General features: G+C 37.5%; 1 protein-coding gene across 1 annotated transcript in view; it reads left to right on the forward strand.

The window, feature by feature from the left end:
- The window catches only part of Cadm2 (cell adhesion molecule 2), a 938,204-nt gene that overhangs the window by 12,022 nt on the left and 906,989 nt on the right, over positions 1-19,193 (forward strand). The window lies entirely within an intron of this gene.

The raw sequence follows: 19,193 nt of genomic DNA on the forward strand, positions 1-19,193 counted from the left end.
GATTTGGGAAGCAATTATTGGTTGATTATTCATATAAAGATTATTTTGATATGTTACTGATTTCTGTTAAGATAATATCAATGTTTTTGGTAAAGATGATATTGGAATCCAATTGTCCTTAAAGAGAAATTTTTGTCAAGTAAAACCCATACCAGATAATTTCCTGTCTGCTTGTATATATATACATAATATATTAATACTAACTAATCTATAATCTATAATATATATAATATATATTAATCTATAATATATATAATAATCTATAATATATATATAGATTAGTTAATATTAATGATGTTTTAATGTTATCATTTATTTCATTCACTTACATGTAATAGTTAAGACAGAGATATTAAAACATGAGAAGTTTATTGGTTTGGGAAACCTTGTAGAAGTGACAAGTGAGTTTAATTTTAAAATTATTCTCATTTTATCTAATTTTTAGGTTAACCTTAGACAAACCCTCATGAATCCAGAATGGATCATCTTAAAGGAAATGCCAGCATATATTCACCTGCAGTACTAAATATGTTTAATGTATGTGGGCAGACTGTAGAGACTTGGGTTTTACAAAAAAGAAAGAGACCAGTGTATGTTTTGGCAGAGGCTCGTTGTGTTTTAGAAAACAGAAAAAGAAGCTAGGGACATGTTTGGTGGAGGCACAGTATTGTGTGGGGGAAGAGGGTGCCTCCTGGGGCCCATGCTGAGGCATCCCTAACCCCTGAGATACCAGCCATATGAAGTTACAGTATAGAATAGAATAGCGTTTGTTTATTTAGGGAGGGGAGTTGAGAAGGAAGGGGAGAGAGAGAGAGAGAGAGAGAGAGAGAGAGAGAGAGAGAGAGAGAGAGAGAGAGAGACAGAGAGAGACAGAGAGAGACAGAGAGAGAGAGAGAGAAGAGAAGAGAAGAAAAGAGGAGGGGGCAAATAGCCCCTTTTATAGTAAGTCAGGCCTACCTGGCTGTTGCTAGGTAACTGTGGGGCGGAGCCTAAAAGCAATGCTAACAAGACTAATTTCTTCGAGTTTAGCAATGGCCTTACTGGCTGGTAAGATAGTTTTTCCTCTGAGGACTTCCTCACCCTGTCCTGTGGTACCGTGGCTGCTTAACAGAGGAGCGAGGCCATAGTGCACAGGACCATCCTTGATGTCAACCGGAGCTGCAGACGTTGCGTAGTGCAGCTGCCATGCAGTGGAGGTGCCGGTGGCCGGTGTGTGTCCACAGTGTTGCAGTGAGACTTGTTTATTTTGCAGAGGAACGGTATTAAAGGTATTACTGTTATGAGTAGGTCGTGGAATTCAGGAACTTCCCCGAAGAGGAACCCATTGTGGAGTTCTGTAGTGTGCGGCTCTCACTCTGCCATTTTAGCAGCCTTCAGTCAGTGAACTTTCCTTGTAGCTGTGTCTGTGTAGATTTAGAGGTTGGGCTGACTATGCTTTGATGCAGGATTGGAACTGTAAAGGTGGGGGATTGGATCCTCCTTACCAAGTAAAGCCACTCTGCAATACAGTGTACATAACATTTATTTGCATTAGCAAAAAAACAAATACAAATAAACAAACAAGCAAAAGAGAAAAGAAAAAACCCCACAACCTTCTGTCTGCCATTCACTATTCTGAGATTAAACATTATACTCAGATATGTGTGTCAATATAAGTTGAAGGGCTTTTTCATTCTCTATTTGTACATTTTGTCAATTAATTTTGTAGACACCAGCCTGAGGTTAAACACACCTCCCTCTTATTACGTTATATGTGCAGCTCATTCCCAAAGTTAGGAATTTCAGCAGTAGAGCGAGCTCAGCTGAGTGCCTGAGCAAATGCTGCTCTTACACTAGACTTAGGTTGGGTTCCCAGCACTCACTGAGCATCTCGCAGCCTTCTGTGCTCCTAGGGACCACACATCCTCTTGTGCTTTCCTCTGGCATCAGATGTGCAACAGAGCACGTAAATTCATGCAAACAACACCTTGGATACAATTTTGAAAAAGTTAAGACTTCGTTTGTGAATTACTTTCATTATTAGAATTAAACTGAGTACCAATTGGTAATTTTGAGTTTAGTATCCCGTTCTATTGACTCAATATTCATGTAGTGTAAAATATACATATGAAAATTTTACTAACCTTTGCTTTTCTTAAGCATAATTTATCCGTCGACTGTTTAAGTCCTGGGCATATGGTTGAACACGGTTGAAACAGTCTCTGTCCTTATGGAAAACACATAATAAAACATCAAGTGATGTAACCTGTTCCTTTTTTTTTTTTTTGAGAATTAAAAATAAAAAGTCCCTTCCTGTTGCAGCATCTTTTCAAAAGTAACTGAATGTGGCCATATCAACCAGGTGTTGAAATCAATGATTTATCAACAATGGTATAAAATTCACTGGGCTTTTAACATTTCTTTATTTAAGGCTGGATTAAAGGACTCATTTCTTCCAGCCCTTTATCCTGAAAACATTCTCACTATGATGCCAGTTTCTTTCTTTCCTTTCTCTTTTTTTTTTTATTAACACAACTTGAAAGAAGCTGACAAGTGAACAAGAAATATTCAAGCACGCTCTATTCTAAGTGATTTGTTCAAGAGGATGATGCATTTAATTTCATAAAGGCACAGCGGGCCAGAACAGTGGATGACCGGGTCAAAGGAGAGAATATGGGTTGCGGGGAGGTCTGTGAGGGGGAATCTATGTAACAAGGAACAATATTTAGGTTTTCAGAGCTGGAGTTCTGCTTGAGCAAGTCTGATGTTACCAACCACAGTCCTTTAAAGAGCTGCTGTGCCTCAGGGAAAACATGTCTAAAGTGCCCTCTCTAGAAACAGTGCTCCTTGTTTGGTGCTGTGCATGCATGTGTGTGTGTGTGTGTGTGTGTGTGTGTGTGTGTGTGTGTGTGTGTGTGTGTGTATGCGTGTGTGTGTGTGCGTGTGTGTGTGTATGCGTGTGTGTGTGCATGTGTGTATCTCTATATATATATATGTGTATTACATCAGCACACACACACCAGCTCTTGCTTACGTTACGAAGCATTCCGGAGTGTTATGCCCGATTCCAACCTGCCCTTCTACAACGTGGTTTTCTGAGTCTGCCAATGAGTCCTGCAGATTCACCTCTGCATTTAACTGAAATCTGAGCCATGCGGAGAACAAAGCTAGGAAGGACATGAACATGCCATTTAATAACTTCAAAAATAAATTCTCATAATAATTCGAAATATAGAAAACAAAATGCATAACCACTAGGACAAACTAAAAATATTCTTGATAGTTTATTACTTCTTTCAACATTGAACTTCCATAACTTGCAAAGAGGAATGACATCATAGTCCTAACAGAGCATGTGTTGTTTCTCAGTATTACTTCTTACTGGCTCGTGCTAAACTTAGACCAGACAATACACATACAATAGATAAGGTCACAGCCTTCTGTTTTTCTTGCTGCATACTGGAGAGATTGTAATGGTAGTGGCCTAGCGTATATTTAGGGACTTACTTATTTGGATTACGTACAACAGTAAAATGCACAGCTAGGAAAACTTCAGCTTACCCATTATCTTTAATTTTACCTTCTTTTTTATTTCATAAGAAACTTTAAAATTAAAGCAATTTAAGTAAATACTGTGTTGCAGGTGATAATTTTCTGGAGTGTAGTTTCATACCAAATGATTTATTTTGAATGTGTGCTCAGTTTTACAGAGTAAGCGAGAGATGCATACCTGGAAACTTTGGAGAGGGAACGAGGTGGTGCTACAGTTTTGCCAGCTTTGTCTCTCCTGACCTGCTTGGCCCTGCTCTGGGGTTGTTAAACACTTTCCTGCAGTAAGTGTTAAGACACAGCCTCAGTCTCCTAGTCAGATATTTTCTCCTAATTGGCCAAGTGCACACTGCTATTAGATCTTTGTTCTCAGACGTATTTTGCAACATAGAGCCATTCTTCTAAGTAGGAAGGTATAGCACACTTCAGGACTTTTTACATGTCTTTAATATTTAAGATACATTAAAATTTGAGATAATCCAGGTTTTATGTTTCATTGTCTTTTAAAAACCTTATACTTTTATGTGTCAAAATCCTTAGAATTATTTGAATTGGAGTTTAAAGTGCTGACATTACGTATACTTTTACACACACACACACACACACACACACACACACACACACACACACACACACCATACTGGAATCCTACTGTAATATAGTTTCTTGTTATGAATCACACCTTATTTCAGATACTATGATATTTCTAGAATTCAAATAAAACTTGGAGTGTATCATAGTTTTTCTTTTGAAAAATATCCTGGTTTTTTTTTTCCATAAGAAACTATGAGTTAAGTACAAATTACAAAATGGCAATGATTTGCTAATATTGTTTGTGAAGTTTATCATCTAATTCATTCAAACATAAAAGTCTGTTTGTGAGATAATGATGATATTCTCTGAAGTCTTCCTGTGTATTGCTGTGTAGAATCATTTCAAGAGAACAGGAATATTTTTAAAAATAATTGTTCCTATTGTCTTTAAGAACTCAAAACAATGAAAATAATTACCTTAGCAAATAATGAGTGTTATGAAGAAAATTCTGCATTCCATCCTACCTTCTAGATCCTTTATCAGTGGCACTCAAAGTCACTATGTAGAATTTGAAATAATGGCTGTCTGTGCTTCCACATTATGATATAAAAAAATAAACTGGTAAAGTGGCATCTTCTACTACGACAACAGTAAGTGACTGTTCACTCGACCTTGGGGCCTTTGTCTGTCTGTCTGTCTGACATTTCTAAATGAAATGAACCCACAATGTTTGAAGATTTGGAAAACTTCAGAAATTAGATCATATACCCATGAAAATGCCACCTTTTTCTGCATGAAAAGATGGACCGAGAAAGGGTTAGATATTGCCTATGACACATTTCCAAATACAATAAGTAAATGCATTATCTTTCAAAGAAGGAATTGTGTTTGGGGTAATTATATTTTTATTAAAATACTTTCTAGTTTTAAATATAATAATTATGAGAAAAAATATTATAGAATAGAAACTTTAAAGATATAGATTTTTTTCAACTCAAAATACTTAAAAAACTAAGAAAGAAAGGAGAGATATGTGAGATGGTTTGGAAAGAGGAAAAGAATGCGGGAACTGAAAAATTTATATTATAATCCTCTAAAATTAAAAAAATATATAAAAGCAAAAGTAAACTGATACTTAATATCAGAACTTTGACACATATTTTGGAAGATGACTGTTTTTCTAACTATACTATTGTTTAGAGAGAGTAAAAGACTTCAGCCTTAGTCTAATAGATTTAGCTTGTAGAGAGCTTCCTAAGACCAATGCAAAAGCCAGTGCACAGTAAGTACCTTCTTTTTAAATCAACAAAGTTGGCTGAAAATTTTCCAACTCAAAATACTTGAAATATTGAAAATACATTCAAAATATTGAAAATAATTTCAAAACATATTGAAATTTACTTTTGGTGGAGATGAAGATTTTTTTATTCATTTTCTTTCTGAAGTATTATTAAGCGTATGAATTATCCAATGATTTTTTTTTATAATGTGGAGGTAAACTTACATGGGAGAACTAATATGTTTCTCCTTGGGATTCAAAGCTATAGCATATCATGACAAAATTCAGGAGATAGGAAAGCATTTCAGAGAATAGAGGAGAGGAGGAAGGAGTTCAGTGGGCGTGGGAGGGAGACGAGTCCTGACAATGAGATGGGGATGAATATGATGGACACGCATCAGATCTATGCCCACAAATGTCAACACGAAACCCATTATATTGTATCCAGTCAGTATATACTGCTATAGCTTTTCAATGCTTGATGCTTTTTTCATCATTTTTTAGGATCAGTCTTTATTTCTTGAAGACCTTTCATTAAGATAGGAAGAAGAATACCACATAGTTATTTTCCATGATGGCTAATCTTTGACAATATGGTATAACCATTGAGTGTGCATGATCAACGACAGAAAGCAGATGGCCCTGGCATGTCGGTTTACTTTTCCAAAGGCTCCTACAGAAACCTCTCCAAAGGCTTCTTTTTATCTTTCTTTGTTTCATCGATGATAAAAGATTCATGTCTCATGGATCTAAAGGTGTTTTTGCTTTTAAAAGTAGACCAAAAATACAACAAAAAAGTAAATACCAAAAATACAACAAAAAGGCAAACCAACAATACGTAGAAAACTTCTGAGTTTCTTTGAGATCAAAAGCCGCAAAGCTGATGACACAACTAGAGAAAAGACTGAGTGGTGGTAATTAAGACCATAAAAGCAAGAATATCACGGGATAGACAGAGATATCTTGTATCTTTATGGATACTTTTATTACTATGATATAAAATTCTCCTAAGAAGATTTGATATATAATTATATGCCAGATCCTCAGGGTTCTCTGACATTGTGACATCAGTGTTAACGATGAAAATGATTCAGTTAGAACTTAGTACAAATTTGGGATTCTCTTTCGTTTTCAATATGGTACCTAACAGAATATCATTGCTACCAAAGAACCTTATGACCATTAGTACATAAGCGTAAGTGTATATAACCAAGTACATATAAGATGAAACCATGGTCAACTATCAAGGAAAGTATCTTACCCCAAACTTTACATACACTCACATGCAGTGTACCTGAATGTGGACACTTTCTAAGTATATTTTCACTGGTTGCTTTTGATTGGGACAGAACCTAAATGGTCTCTAAATGAAGGTACATGGTGAGTAGGCCCTGATAGGTTTTCCAAGTGAATCTTGAAGGAGACTTTTTCTCTGTCTGTATTTTACAAATGGTCAACTTCTGAAAAATAGCTCGTACATGTTAGGATGTATAACTAGAAATGCCTACCTAAATAGAACTGTTCTTAAAATCAGGAAAATAGTTTCATTTCACTGATTTGTTTCCACAAGATAATGACAACCAAACAAAACAAACGTTACAGAAGCAGTCTCTGCATGTATCTCTAAATGTGTCACTTGCCAGGCATTTAAAAGGAAACACTGCCTCGGAGCAATTACAGAATCCTGAAATTTCACAAGAACATGACATTTGGGGAAGCAGCCTTCTTCATCCCAAAGTATAAGTAAGGGGTTGTCAAAAGACAAAGCATGTGACAAAGAAAGACAGGGAGGAAGGAAGGAAGGAAGGAAGGAAGGAAGGAGGGAGGGAGGAAGAGAGGGAGGGAGGGAAGAAAGAAAGAAAGGAAACAGGCAGTAAGGAAGGAAAGAGAGAACAGGTTTCTCTATTCATTTAAGTTTGCATAGCTTAAATGTTAGCTATGTGCAGACATTAAGAAATGAGGCCAATTGCTACTGGAGAGACAGCTCGGTGATTAGGAGAACTGACTGCCTTTCCAAGGGACCCAGGTTTGATTCCCAGTGTTCACACCATGGCTAACAACCGTCTGGAACTCCCAGTTCCAAGTGATCTGACACCCTCTTCTGGCTATTCCATGTGCCAGGAGCAAAGGCACACATGTAGCCCAAACACTCAGACTCATAAAATTACAAAAGGAAAAGAAAATGAAATGTTTAGGCCATCTTTACTGATCTAAACATGAAGAGATGTTCAAATTTCAGACTGCCTCCTTTCCTGTTTTTGCACTGAATCATTATCAGAAACAGGTATACAAGTTTTCTCTTGCTAACTTTGTAAATTTTTTGCTTTTTTTAAACTCGTTATAAGGTACTGTAAGTAAAGATATCCCTGAGTTTTTCTGAAAACTTGGGTGGTTGATAGGTTGACTCTTCTACGTTTTAACAAAATAATCCTTTGAGAAGCTGCACATAGTGACTAGAAATCAAATGAATAGTATTTCAGAGCCCCTAGTTATCATTGTCTACTATTGGTTACAATATTGATGTGTTGTGATGCCTCACGTTCTATTGGTATTTTCTCCTTTAGAATATTTGCTGTGGTGCACATTATGTAGGAATTAAGCCACACCACTACTTTGCTCCTCTTTTTGTTTAATTCACCACTGTAGCAGTTTAGCATATCTACATCCTGCTCACATAGATATGCTTCATAAGGAAACGAAGCTGAAGAAATGGAATTGTGGCTGAATTAAGTTGGAAAAAAAATTCACCCAAGGCTCATAATAGGGTTTGTGGCAAAGTTTATAAAGGATACATGTCTCTGCACAATTCGATGAAAGTTTAAAATGAACTCTACGGCACTTTGGACTTAAAGGTGATCTCATTTCAGCTCTATTTAAATCTTTGTTAGAGGCTGCACAGCGTAAATGGGAAGTACACGTATGAGGAAGACTAAATGTACCAATGACGTCTTTGCCGGCGGCAGTCTCCATCAAGGGGAAGCTCGCTAAGGGTCAGGTGCTCCAAGGGTTTAGGCTTGGATCCTTTCCAAACATCCTTTTCAGCTTGAAGGCTGCCTCAATTTGAGCAGCTAAATCAATATAAGTGGAAGTGGTTGCTAAAGGGGAGGTATGGTTATGTCTTTGCCGTTAAGTGGAACATTTTAATTAGACAAAGGTGTTGTGAATTTATGACTCACATATATAATATGTGTGTATGATGTTTATTAGATTCTGAAGATAAAAATATTTCTATGTATTTTAAAATGTTTTGTACATATATGGAATGTTTCACAGCCGTATTTGTATATAATCATATATATCAATAAATATTGTATGCAATTCTTTGTGTATAGCATGTGTGCGGATGTATATACTTTTTCTGTGTCTTTGACATTTTAATCCTATTTTCTATAAAAAGAGCTGTGATATAGGCATACCTTTGAAGAAGTTCTCATCTGGTAAGACATTTTTCTAAGAAACATCTAAATTACCGGAAAAAAAGTTTAAGTTTGAGGGAAACTAGTTTATACCAGGAGGAAACTCTAATAAGGAAGGGTTATTTTAAACCATTTTCTCTAAATTAACTTTAATTTATTAGGATTCAAAACAAAGACAGTATTCTTAAATTATTCTAAGAATCCTTTCGATTTTTATTTAGAAATTATTTCCAGACTACCATATTATATATTAAAGTGAAATATGGTAAGATATTTCTTGGTGTCTAAAAGAGATGGATTTATACACGTATTTGATGACTTAAAGGTGGACCCTCTTCAAGATAAAACAGAGGAGCTCGATGGCTTCAAATCATGAAACGGTATAGCTTGTATGAAATCCATAATCTCACTTTAACCAAGTAGATATTTTTCCTTAAAAACAAAAAGCCAAATGCTTATTATTTCCATGCCGAGTATATCATTAAATAAAGGTTCCATTGATTGATTTAAAGGAGATTTCATAATACTTTAATCATAATTGCAAAATAAAGTAAAACTCCATTACGGAGCAAGGCGAATGCAGGGAGTCAGCAATGGAGGTCAGTCCTCAACCTAATTCACTGACAACCCCAGATGCTAGGCTAAGCTGCCAACACAGTCGCTTTCCCCTCTGCCAGAAAGTCAGCTGCAGCTGCAGGCTGCTCTTTTATTCCCCCCCTTGTCCCTGCGCCTTGCTGGTAAGCCTGTGGCTTTTACAATTGCTGCAGAGAAGACAGAATTGAGAAATGTAATTCAGGATGGCGATCACCTTACTCCCTCTCTTTGTGGGTTTCAAACCCATTTATTAGGAACAGCAAAACATAAACAGATAAGAGTGGGTATATCCATGTTAAAAAATCTCAGTCATGTTTTGGAGAAGAACATGGTTAACTTTTCTTCTGGTTTTGCATTCTGTCTTCCTCATATGAGGAGTTTCGGATAACGTAATAATAGCAGGACTAGTGAATCACGTGAAGCTTCTGTTCTTACATGGTACCTTTTTCTGTATTTGTGGAAGCAAAGCTGGACATCATGGGTGCAGAGGGCAGTGCTGGATGTCACTATAGAACCCAGTAGGCCTGGCCTTTGCTAATACTTTTCTGTGCAGTATTGAGCAAGTGATTTTCTTCTTTTGGTGTAAAGTTATTTTATGTAATAAATGACAACTATGGTATTTATCTCACGGGGTATGTAGTTTTCAAGGTAAACCATGCACATTCAATAAGTTAATAGAAAGTGTAAGAAGACACTCAACAAAACAATGAATCCAAAATTTTGCATAAAATCCTCAGGATTTTGGCTGCAGTTTGTTCAGTGAGGTTTTTGCATTTTATTTTTAACAGAGCATTCTAGGAGTTAAAAGTAAAACTAATAGAACCACAGGGGGAGAAAATTGAAGAATATTAACACTATGTGCTTTAATTTCAAAGTTTATTTGAGGTCAAGTTGCTACGGAAAGGTGTGGCACAGAAGGGTGGATGGAGGAATCTAGTGCATTGCATTATTGTGAGAGTGGACGGAGGAATCTAGTGCATTGCACTATTGTGAGAAGATATTTAAATACACACTGGCAGGAAAAGCTCAGTCACTTGCACTTTGAACAGCTTCCAGCTACACAGGCACCGTGCAGAGTGTGTCTGCATTCACACTAGAGAGCTTTTCTTCATCTTTTCCTCCTTTCCTTTCCCCTTTTCTTTTTTCCTTTCAACCTTGGCTTCTCTGAAAGTAAACCTTCAGCTGCTCCCTGCGCGCTCTTTCATTGCGGAAATTAGGAAGAATATTCCTGGAGTCTGATTTTGATGCAGGTGTGTTTCAGAAATGAAATGAGCTCTGACATCGACACAGTAGTGAACAATTTTACAGAGATGTTAGTTTCTGCGAAGGGTTAAGAAACACCTGTCGTCTGGTAATACCAGCATCAATGCAGACCTGCACGCCAAGCATCGGGGACAGTTGTATTTTAATGAAATGCATCAATTAAGATGTATGGGAGTCTTTGCTTATGTTTCCTTACTCTCTTGTTTTAGGTGAGCCAACGTACATACCACATTACGTCATATAGATAATATAACCCTTTCTTCCCAGGGCCAGCCTAGGATGTTGCAGCTGGTATGTTTTTATATTTAAGATACCAAACTGACAGTGGTGAGCTGGGGTAGTGTGTAGATTTGTTGGTCCTTCTGATGTTCCACTGGAAGGACAGGTTAACAGGGAGCTAGTAGCTCATTTTAGGATTCCTCATAGAAGAAAGACCATAGGATAGGTACATTGTCCAGATGGTTTTTGAATTAGTAAAATTTTGTGTTCCAAGACATACAGAGGCACAAATTCATTTTTTAATATTTTGAGTTAAAATATGACTAAAATGAATTTTATATGTTCATTCAACGTCATTATAACTTCATACATGTGTTGATATCTGTGTGAATAAATTGTTATAAACCTGAGAGGTGAAACAAATTCCTGTCAAACATTTAAATTAATTTTCTTTTCTCCATTTCTATTATTACAATAATTTCAATGCTGTGAAAACTACCTGAGTAAATGTTATAGAAAAGGCAAATGAATGGATTTAGATAGAGGAAAGGTTTAAGATTGAGAATCTGTGTATATTTTAAATCTGTATGGTAACTATATTATTTTGTTATTTTGAAAAATTTATGAGAATTTGAGGTAGGCCTTAAGAATTTTATTCTGAAGACATAAAACTTGTTTAAGATAAATACGAAATTTACTTTCCTACATTGAGTAATTTGACTATTTATTTAGTATCTGACACATGACAAATGGCAATGGCTGAAGTGCTGAGAGTACTTACAAAGCCTACCTTTGAGTTGTCTTATGAACTTACTGAGGCCTGGACAATTTGATTGTGACAGTTTTCTATTTAAATATGAACACCTTGGAAGTTTCTTTCAATAAAAAGAAACAGTAAAATTGGTAGTGAGTTGCCATTTATGATTTTTTAAAAATTTCCAGTAAATATATTAAATATTATATATTTTAAACTGTCATTTTCATGTCCCAAAAAAAACAGCAATTTCTTTCTGCTCTTAGAGAGTTCCTATTTCTGTCTCTCTCTCTGTTTCTTCTTAAAAATACAAACACACACACACACACACACACACAGAGAGACACACGCACACATACACACAGACACACAAACATACCTTCCCTCACACACACAGACACACACATTCAAATACACACAGACACACATTCACACACACACAGAGACACACACTACACACACACACAGACACACATTCAGACACACACACATAGACACACACACACACATAGACACACACACGCACACACATGCTTCATTGTTACTCTTTATTTAGAATTTTACTATTATGTCCAAATCTTATAAATAACAGTTTTTAATAAAAACAAATAATATGGGGAATCAAATGATTTAAGCGACTGCTGATGAAATAATTCTGGCACATTCCTGGGAAAGCATTGTATTTTTCTCTTGTGCAACTTCTCTGAGGTGTCACCAATCATTGTCTATCTTCCTGTTCTTTCTGCCTAAAGCCAGACAGGGAATTAGGAAAGGGACAGAAGTGCTCTGCACACAGTGGCCTTCGGTGGATAGTACTGGTGACTAGCCACCTGCCAGGGTGCAAAGGCATTTCATCCATATGATTTTGGCTTTTAACTTGTCAAGCGAGGCGTGGCAACCGGAAGAGTTTTTCTGTCAAATATTAGCCTTTGCACTGCATTACAATCTTCAGTTTTCATGCACAACATGAGTGGGATTTGAAGTATCACAAACAATTTTAATTTTTAAAGATGGACCAAGAAAAGTATATTGTCTATTTAAACATTCAGAGAATTCATTATAGTTATCTGAAAATTGTGGATTCAGATCTGTTAGTTGATAGATACAATACCTAATATTTTAAATACTTTTTGGCAATTTTCTTAAATTTTTCCCATTGTGGCTTAACCATATGCTATAAATGCAACCATAACAATTTGGTATGTTTAAAGGGAACTAAAATACAGAATTTCCCCAAATGGAGTATACTATTTCCATAGTTTCAGCAGCTGGAAATATTGAATTCATCTGCTAAAGTAAAACCGAAGTCTCTCCAGCCTGTGCCCCACTGTCTTTCTCTTTCTTTTTTTTTCCTTTTTTCTTTTTTTTTTAAACAGAATTATACTTATCTCCTTTTACCTAGGGCCAAATTATTACATTTATTTCTAAAAGATTCAAGGTTTTATTTTATTTTGTTTTTATTTTTTCCCACTGTCTTTCATTTAAGGCACCAGTGTTTAAACCAAGAAGCCGGTCATTTCAGACATGTTGAGTAAGTAGGGCGGGTGGGTGGTGGCCCACACCCTTAATCCTAGCACTCGGGTGCCAGAGGCAGGCAGATCTCTGTGAGCTAAAGACCAGCTGCTCTACAGAGCGAATTCCAGGAGAGGCAAAATGTCACTAAAAAATGCTGTCTTGGCAAAAAATAGTAAGTTAAACCCGAACCCAAACAAACAAACAAAACCATAAGAAAAACTATAAAACAAACAAACAACAACAGGACCTCCTACGTGTTTATCTACAGTTTTCCCATCTAGGCTAGATGCGTAAGCACTGAGTCAGCTTCTGACATGAGAACAACACATTATATTTTGCACATTAAGAAACTGTTTTGACCTGCATAAGATGTTCCATAAATAGCTAGAAAATTCTTAAAAATTTCTCACAAGTTTAACATAAACTTTTATTCTTTATTCCATGAATATGGAACTAAGAATATTTTATCAATATTTCAACAATACATTATCTGGAACATGTACCACATGAAACACACACACACACACACACACACACACACACACACACACACACACACACACACACACACACACGCACACACACACCCCTGCAAAGGTTTCAGGGTGTTGCTCTCTCACCTATAGTTTTGATTACACCAGCATACCTCTATCATTTCTTCTATTTAGTTTTACGATCAATGTTAAAACCTCAGTATTAAAAAAAAAAACAAAGGATGTTTACACGTACTTAAAGTCTACATTCATCTGTCCTAAGGCCCACACAAGAGCACGGAGGCCAGTACTGATTCCTCAGGATACCCTGCCTGAGCTTGTTCCTTTTACAATGTCTTATTTTTAATTCCTTTTGAATATTTTTAAAATGAAGTACATTTTCATAACCATAACAACCACAAAAGCTGAGCTCCTTGACGATCAGTTATTTGGCCTCTGTAACCCTTGTGTCCCTGGATCTCCGTAGCTGTGTGTGCTATCCTAGCTACCCAAATATCGAAGTTAAGGTAAGAACACTTGATGTCCTTGACTCCTATCCCAGAGAACATTGCATTAGCTCAACACAATTTCCATAGACCATTTCCTTTTTCACACTTGTCCTAACCTCGCCTGCTTCCTTCAAGGTTTTAGATTTTAGTGGATATGTTCTCTTTCAGCCCTCTGTCCCCATTTCTGTCCAGTCTCCCAACTCTCTAGATTCTTATTTGTAAAATCAATAGGAGGAAAAGCCCTTGGTCCTGTGAAGTCTTCATTCCCCAATGTAGTGTAATGCCAGGGCGTTGATGTTGGAGTGTGAGAGAGTGGGAGCATCCTCAGAAGCTGGGGGAAGGGCTGGAGAGATGGCTGGGCTGGAGAGATGGCTCAGCCGTTAAAGGCTAGGCTCACAACCAAAAATATAAGAAGCTGGGGGAAGAGGAAGGGGTTATGGGAGACAGGGAAAGGGAATAACATTTGAAAGGTAAATACTTAAAGTAAAAGGGCAGACATTTTGGCTCATCTACTGCGAGAATAAACACCATTCTCAGCAATCAGACTATCCACGTTCCAGATAATGTAGACATCACTCTGAAGTGGCCCACAGTCATTGCGAAGGCCCTCTGTGGAGGGACTTCAGTTACATCAGTGTAGAGTGAGTCTCCTTGGGGAAAAAAAGAAGGAAGAAGGAAGCAGAGGGGGGGGGAGGGAGAGGGAGAGGAAAGGGGGGAGGAGGAAGAGGAGCAGAGGGGGAAGAAGAGGAAGAGGGAGAGGAGGAGGAAGAGGAGGAAAAGGAGGAGGAAGAAGAGGAAGAGGGGGAGGAAGAGGAGGAGGAGTAGAGGAGGAGGAGGAGGAAGAGGAGGAGAGGAGGAAGAGGAGGAGGAGGGAGGAGAGGGGGAGGAAGAGGAGGAGGAGAGGGGGGGAGGAGGAGGAGGAGGGAGGAGGAAGAGGAGGGGGAGGAGGAGGAGTAGGAGGAGGAGGAGGAAGGGAAGGCAGCGGTAGGGTAATGGTGGTGGCTGCAGCAGCTGTAACAAACAGTGGGCTAACCAAGGAACTGGCCAGTCAGAACCAGCTGCAGTTGTGTTCAGAACATGATCAAGGCGGCTTCCATTACAGGATGAGGTCTGTGTATGCTGGCTTCCCTACCAATGTCATTATTCAGGAGAATGGGTCTGTGATTGAACACTGAAGTGCCATGGGTGAAAAATCCATCCATAGGGTTCAGATAAAGACAAGTGTTGCTTTTTATGCCTCTCAAGCCCAGAAGAATGAATTAATGAATTAAGAATGAATTAATTGATGGAAATGATATTAAACTTGTTTCCACCTGGGCAGCCCTGATTCAGCAAGCCACAGAGTTAAAAACGAGGATATGAGAGAGTTTTTGAATGGTTTCTATGTGTCTGAAAAGGAAAAGTGCATCAGGCTGAAGAGTAAGATCTAAATTGCCCACTGCAGAAACGAGATCCTGATTACAAGTACAGTTTGGGCTCATTGAGGGACAATAAAAGACTTATATAATGGGGGAAAAGTAAGAGACCAGGTTGGTTTGCTATTTAAAGCTCTCTATAGGACCAGACTTTTGAACACCAATTTAAACACAAATTATGTAGTTTGATATAAAGGGCATTGTCCTTGACCCACAAGTGCTGGCCACCAGTAGTTAACCGTAGCTATTCACTGGGAATCCCACCTTCTCTGAAACTGCAGGACTTACAAACATCTACGAACATCTTATGACCTTCAGTGTAATACCCTGCCAGAAAGCGAATGAGGTAATGCTGAAAAGTAAAACACACTTGGTGCACAAAGCTTCATGAGAAAGAACTCTGTGGAGACATTTAATAGGTAGTGAGGTTGTGAATTAATTTCATTTTTAGAAACCAAAAGAAACATAACAAAATCAAAAGAAATATTTGTTGTGTTTCCTAAAGTAATTCATATTACCAGCTAGAGAATTATGTTTCTAAACTTGATCAGTTCTGATTTTAATTGTGTAACTCTTATTTATTTAGATACTGAGTTCTGAATTTTTATCGGTGTGTATATTCTATCATTTTAATATAGTGCCAGTAATATCATTTTATTACCATATGAACTTTGTCACACTTGTAATTTAGTGTTCACAATTAAACTCGTAAGGCATCATTCTGGATAGCAGGTATTTCAGTCCTTATTAAACTCAAGAAATATGAATGAAACTATTGATCGGAAGAATTTTAATAATGTCATAGATAATGTTTCAAATATCATCAGAAATGTCATTGTATAAATATTTCAGTAAAGAAAAATGGTTAAACTACAGGTATATTTCGGTACATCAGTATTTAAATATTAGAAAGATTTTAGAATAAGACTAAACGGCCAAGCTGATATGGTGACTATAGAGAGCAATAGTTTGTTCTTTTTCAGAGAGATTTGAATCACTCTGGAGATTAATTTTTAATCCTGGCTCATTAATAATAATTAAGATGAGTAGAGAAAACTGCACATCCATCAATGGTTGCTTCTTTGATACTAAGTGATTATGCATACTTCATTTAAGATATTTTATATATTTTCCACAGTTCCAGATGTATAGGAAATGAGCCATAATGTCACTAAAAGCGAAGTATTTTATGCTATTTTTCACTCTAATAAAAGCATTTATTTGAGTAGTGTTGCTGACCTGATAATTGCCAGTGAGTCAAAATGGCTGTACTCCAGTTAATGCATCAGTAAGTGACGTACCTTCCATGCAATTAAAAGATTCCAGTCTGAGCAAACGAATGATCTTATCCATATTGACCACTTTAAATTCAGGCTATGATTTCATATTTTTAAAGTGGTCCCTGGCTTGGCTGACCCCATTAGTGGGATACAGCTCTCCTTTGACACAGATAGTGGCTGCTGAGTCAGCATCTCCACGAACGTCTGAGTGAACTCCATCACACGGCATTGCCCAATTCTGGAGAAGTCATCACAGTTCATGAAAATCAGGATGATTAACATGGAGATGAAGGGATCTCTGGAGGGAGGTGAAGAATGGTAAATCATTCAGTAGGGTGAAATGGTCGCTGCAGCTAAAGTGAACTTGATATTAACTTTTGTGCAACAAGATGCTTATTCAAAATTTATCAGATGTGTGACCTGACTTGATTAGTGATTAAGTTTTTTTTTCCTTTTAGTTTTATTCTTGCCATTAATTTTGTCCCTGACACTCTCATGTATCTAACTGTCAGAACTTAATTTATAAGGACCCTATGTCCCTACATCCTCTACTTCTTTTTTTTTTTTTTAAAGATTTATTTATTTTATTAATATGAGCACATTGTAGTTGTCTTCAGACACACCAGAAGAGGGCATCAGATTCCATTATAGATGGTTGTGAGCCACCATGTGGTTGCTGGGATTTGAACTCAGGACCTGTGGAAGAGCAGTCAGCGCTCTTAACCACTGAGCCATCTCTCCAGCCCCCACATCCTCTACTTCTGCTGAAGGAAATGAAATTCTCAGATGAGTGTACAGAGAAGAGTATTGTTGGATGCTCTTAAATGGAAAACCTTGTTATTTTTTAAAGCCCAAGAACAAACACTGGAGAATAGATTGAAATTAAAAAAAATCTTACCCATGTAAAATGGGAATATATAAGCTAATCAAGTCTTTTAATAATGTCACAAGTTAGATTTTAAAATATAACTATGTTTTTCATATATTAGTAGTCAGAAGACAGTATTAAAAATTGAGCTGTAACTACATATTCTAGTCATATTAATATTATTCATATTCAGAGGGTATCACAAGATTTTAAATTGTAACTTTGAGGTTCAGCTGATAGAAATAAAGAGTCTTAGAGTGGTTCGCTAGGTTTGTTTTTGGTTTTGTGTTTCACGTTGGTTTTATTATGAGTAGAGAGAGCTAGTCTCTCAGGTTTGGACTCCAGCATAATGTGTTACCAGAATGACTCCCCAGATCCCCCCTTAAAGTGACCTTTTCCCTTTGCGTTCACTGATGAGTTAGGAGAATCTTCACAAGGACAACGTCTAGCCAGGTGTGTTTTGTGCTGTTCTTTTATTTCCTTTGTTGGTAGAGAAGACTCAGTTCAAATCCATTTCTCTTTTAGAGAATTTTCCTCTCACACCCTAAATTCCTATTTGGCAAAACTATGTCTTATTTTTTTTAATTGGATAATTTTTATTTACATTTCAAATGTTATTCCCTTTCCTGGTTTCCTGGACATAAACTCCCTCCCCCTCCCCTTCTTCTATAAAGGTGTTCCCTTCCCCAACCAACCCCCTTACCACCCCCCCACAATCCCCTATACTGGGGGTCCAATTTGGGCAGGACCATGGGCTTCTCCTTCCATTGGTGCCGAACAAGGCCATCCTCTGCTACCTATGCAGCTGGAGCCCAGGGTCAGTCCATGTTTAGTCTTTGGGTAGTGGTTTAGTCCCTGGGAGCTCTGGTTGGTTGGCACTGTTGTTCTTATGGGGTTGCAAACCTCTTCAACTCCTTCAATCCTTCCTCTAATTCCTCCAACGGGGGTCCTGTTCTTAGGTCAATGGTTTGCTGCTAGCATTCACCTCTGTATATGAAGATATTAGACATCACCAAGTATGTGTTCTATAGGTTAGTTTCCTCTACAGACAAAGTAACCTTTCATTTATCTTCTATGTTAATAAAAAGGCAGGAATTTGTTAGTTCTGCCATTGTTGGTGTGAATGGGTACCATAAATTAATCTCAAACCTGTGTAGGTTTTAACGACCGTTTTATTAACTGTGATTAGTAATATATATTTACTCAATGTTATGGCATAGACAGAACTTCCTAAGCTGTCAGCAACTGTATCTGTTTATGCCTATCCCAGCTGTCTCCGGACTCCTAGACCATGCAGTGCCTTCCTGTCTCCTAATGTACCACAACTGTTCTGGGATGCATCTGTTTTCCTAATTGGTGGAACTGATAAGGATAAATGAGCCCGCCTCTCCCCCTGCAGGGTTGTGTGGGCTGTCACAAATGTACTGAAAGCAGCCCTTAGTTGGGGTTGAAAGAGGAGAGGACCACCAGGGAAGATGGTCATTTGGATCTGTGGCCACAGCTTTGGGGAAACAAAACAGAAGTAAAATGAGACTGCCTGGGTTGC

The sequence above is a fragment of the Rattus rattus genome, chromosome 4 (genome assembly GCF_011064425.1).
Source record: "Rattus rattus isolate New Zealand chromosome 4, Rrattus_CSIRO_v1, whole genome shotgun sequence".
Classification (NCBI taxonomy): domain Eukaryota; kingdom Metazoa; phylum Chordata; class Mammalia; order Rodentia; family Muridae; genus Rattus; species Rattus rattus.